The following is a 4042-nucleotide window of genomic DNA, read 5'->3' on the forward strand; positions in this document are numbered from 1 at the left end:
TTCAATGAGAATTCAAATTATAAACAAAGAGCAAAATAAAAGGTAAATAATAGCAAGTAGGGATGTAGATCTTTCTCACATGGGAAGGCAATCAAGAAATCAAAGCAGGAGGAGGGAAAAGAGGGAAATGGGTTAAAAAATGAATTAAGATGTGTTATATACATTTGCCAGCTCTACTTGAGGAATGCAAACATTCTGTACAATAAACATGTACTAGTAAAAGTTAAAATAAGGATGAGACCTTTGGAAGGAAATTAAGCTGTGAAGATGGAGCCCTTACAAATGGGTGTAGTTGTTTATAAAAGGGACCCCCAGGATCTCTTTCTGCCATGTGAGGGTACAACAAGACAGGGATCTGTCCCTGAGGTGCAGGTCCACAGAATGCAATTGCATTGGTCCCCTGATCTCAGAGCTCCAGCCCCTAGAACTATAACAAGTAAATTTTTGTTACAGTGAGTCTCTGACTTATCAACAACTTCTGTTTCTGGAGAACATTCAAAAGTTGAATTCATTCCTAAGTCCAGCAAAGTAAGCCTTCCACAACTGTGACATAAATATCTAATGTGCATTGCTTTGGGCTTCCTGGCAGTCTGTTCCACATCACCGCTGCTTTCCTTCTGCTTCCTGATATCCTGGGCTCTGACTGAGCACTGTATTAATACACACAGTCACGCCATGCAATAAGCACATAGCACTACTGTGACAATACCTGGCAGACAGGGGAGCTATTTTGTGATTTGTTTGTATCTACAGATTTTCATAATGTGAGACCCATTTGTATCTGTGAAGAGCCACCACTCAAATGTTTTTAAGTTGTGAACTTACTGAATTGTAAGGTTTTCAGCCTATTATATTTCATTATAGCATCTCAAACTAACTAAGATACCCTGTCTTCTCTGAAAGACTTTTTCTCTGTCAAGGTTTATAATAACTAACCTTAGTATGATTCATAGCATACATCTTTAACTCATCATAGCTTATTTAAAATAACATTCTACTATTTTATGGAAGAAAATTACAATAGTATTTTTTAATTTCTCTCTATTTTGCAGTTTTCCCACATACTTTTCTTGTATCTGTAAAACGCATGTTACTCCTTTTGCTTTCCATAGCCAGTTATCCCAGATTAATCAAAGCAACTCTGAGAAAAAAGAGAAAAGCAGGAAGAATCACAATTCCAGATTTAAAGTTATATTATAAAGCTGCCGTGAAAAAAACCAGCATGATACTGGCACCAAAAAACAAAGACAGATAAAAATCAAGGGCATGTGGATTGATGGAACAGAACTTAGGATGCAGAAACACCATTTAATTTTGACAAAGGGGGCAAAAATATATGCTGGAAAAAGATAATCCTTTTAAACAAATGATTCTGGGCAAACTGGTTGCCATGTGCAGCACAAGGACTCAAGACCCCCATATCTCCCCTCTTGAGCTAAAATAAAATAAAAATGGATTAAAGACCTAAATGATCCTGGAGAAGGAAAGAGGGTTTGGGGGTGGGGTAAGAAGGAAGAGCAGGGAGGGGAGGATGAAGTAAAAATGATTAAGATGCAAATATACATATATTTCCCCAGATAATTGAAATTATGCATTTATATAGACACACGGTAATAAAAATTTTAAAAAGAAAGAAAATGCAATATAAAAATTAAATAGCCATTTATCTTTTGAAGAAACTAAAAAAAATAAGTGTTTTTCATTTATCTACATGTATTCCATTTGTAGTGGTGTTTGTTGGTGTTATTTATCCAAATTTTTATTTCAAATTGCAGTAGATACTCCAATGTAGCCTTGATTGGCCTCATGCACAGCAGCACGATTGCAGAGAAGCAACTACTAGTGGAGCACTGACAGAACCAGTGGCCTGGAGTAGGCCTGGGCTCAAGACTGGAAAGCCATAGGGCAGGGACACTGAGATGGGTAGCGATAGCCATGACCCGGACTTGAGCAGTGGGTGTCCATTGCTTGTATAATAAAAAAAAAAAGTCTAGTCTTTCTCCCTAGTCCAGGGACAGAATCTCTAAATCCTTGAAATTTCCTTGGTGGTAGGACTATTGTTTTTATTCTTGGTAGCCCTGATACCTAGTCAGATCATTCAGGATAGTGAAAGCCATACTGAAGGCCAACTGTGTGGCTGGAGCCTGAGCCACAGGACATGAGTCTACTTTCCTAACCTCTTGAGAAAGAAGAGGGGTGCTGAAGCTTGAGTTTCACTGCATGGCTGTGGATCTATTAGTCACGTCGTGCACTGTGACCAGTGTCCAGTGGTAGTGCTGGACACTGCAGGTCAGTATAGTTCCCTGGATGGTGAACACATTGTTTTCTAGAGGGTGACATAGCAACCTTGACCTTATGCAGAGAGAGTGCAGAACCTCTATGTGTGTGACTCTCCTAGGTCTCTCCATATGTATCTTTTTTACTTTTAAATTAGAAATATCAAATTTATTACAAAGATTGAAAAATTCAATTTTCATGCTAATTATATATTCAAATGCAAACATTTCCAACCAGTAAACAAAATACGAGTACCAACCCCCATGTTCCTACTAACTGACGTGGCCTGTAGTACAGTGATCTGGGCAGAGAAAATGTAGCCCTGGTCCACCTCCAGAGGCTGCCGGGTGCTCTCTGGTGACCTGGCTCTAAGAACTTCCTAGGTGAGAAGGTGCAACAAGCAAGATTTCTCCAGCCCCAGAATATATTCTATACCTTTAACCCTTACAGTCGTCTGCGTTGGTGGAATAGTGGTGAGCATAGCTGCCTTCCCTTACAGTCCTCCAAGAGTTTTGATGGAGAAAGTTCCTGTGGCCCAAGGAAATCAAGGTGATGACAGTGAGGATCCACATGCCCCCATCTGTAAGCATGACAGGATTGGAGTACTTCCTAATGGTGTTTAAAGTGACCACTTTGTAGCCACTGGCACATCGGTGGCCCCCGTGTACTGGCACAAGCTGTGTCATTATAAGCATTTACATAGTAAGAACTATGCCACGTTTTTAGCAGTATTTGCACAGTACATGAAATGTGCTGCTGAGCATCAAAGCAAAGGACCAGACCTTCAGCATATAATTAATAATTAAGACTCAAGAGCATGAACCCAACCCCAGGTCCGACCATCCAGGGCCTACCGACACCGTTTTCTGGTAGATCATTACACAAGTGATGGTGCACAGATAAATAAAAGGACTTGTTCACCAGTGGACACAACAGCGGTACATCACCACGCTCTTCCTACACCGGCACAAAGGCTCAGAACGATCAAGTGGAAGCACCAGAGTCCGCGGAAGCATTTTATTTGTATGTTTTACATCCTTAGAAAAAGAATCCCAGGATTTTTCCTCCTGTGTGTTTTCGTCGAGCTTCTTCATGATCCTTGATGCCCGCTGAGGTTGTCAGTACAATGAAACCAAACTGATGAGATGGGAGTGGGTTATTCTGCCATTTTTCCAGGTCTTTCAGCTGCACATCAAATCTGGGGCTGATCATGCCACACTTGTTTAACGTGCCAGTGAGGTTCACAACAATTTTTCCATGGTCATCAATAATTTCTTTTTCTTTCTTTCTTTTATTTTTGTGGAACCGGGGATTGAACTCAGGCCCATGAGCTCAGGCCCATGAGCTTGCCAGGGAAGCGCTTATTCTACTCAGCCATCTCCCTGGCCCTCGTCAATGATTTCAAATTCGCCAACGTAACCATGCTTCATCCCAGTTAGAAACCGGACGATGACTTTGGAGCACGGGGCCCTGGCGCTTGCCTCTCTTTCCAGCACTGTTGATGCTCTTGAGAGCATCAGCCAGGACATTCAGGCGCACCATTATGGTGGCACGGAAAGATGGCGGAAAGTCTCCTTATGTAACTCTTCATTTGACTGTCACCCTTTATAAGAAAACTGTAAGTATAGTGATGGTGCTTTGCTGAATTTTATAGGTTATTATAGAAAATTATGAAATTTGAGGGAGGTCATGGAAATTCCTTGGATGTCAGTTATTTATTTATTTATTTATTTGGTACTGGGGATCAAACTCAAGACCTTGCACT

The 4042-nt window shown here is 40.8% G+C and overlaps 1 pseudogene; it reads right to left on the reverse strand.

Annotated features, from left to right (window-relative positions):
- Positions 1–3315: 3315 nt before the first annotated feature.
- LOC111815418 lies at positions 3316–3819 on the reverse strand (annotated as a pseudogene).
- Positions 3820–4042: the final 223 nt, after the last annotated feature.

The sequence above is a fragment of the Octodon degus genome, unplaced genomic scaffold, assembly GCF_000260255.1.
Source record: "Octodon degus isolate 3935 unplaced genomic scaffold, OctDeg1.0 scaffold00016, whole genome shotgun sequence".
Classification (NCBI taxonomy): domain Eukaryota; kingdom Metazoa; phylum Chordata; class Mammalia; order Rodentia; family Octodontidae; genus Octodon; species Octodon degus.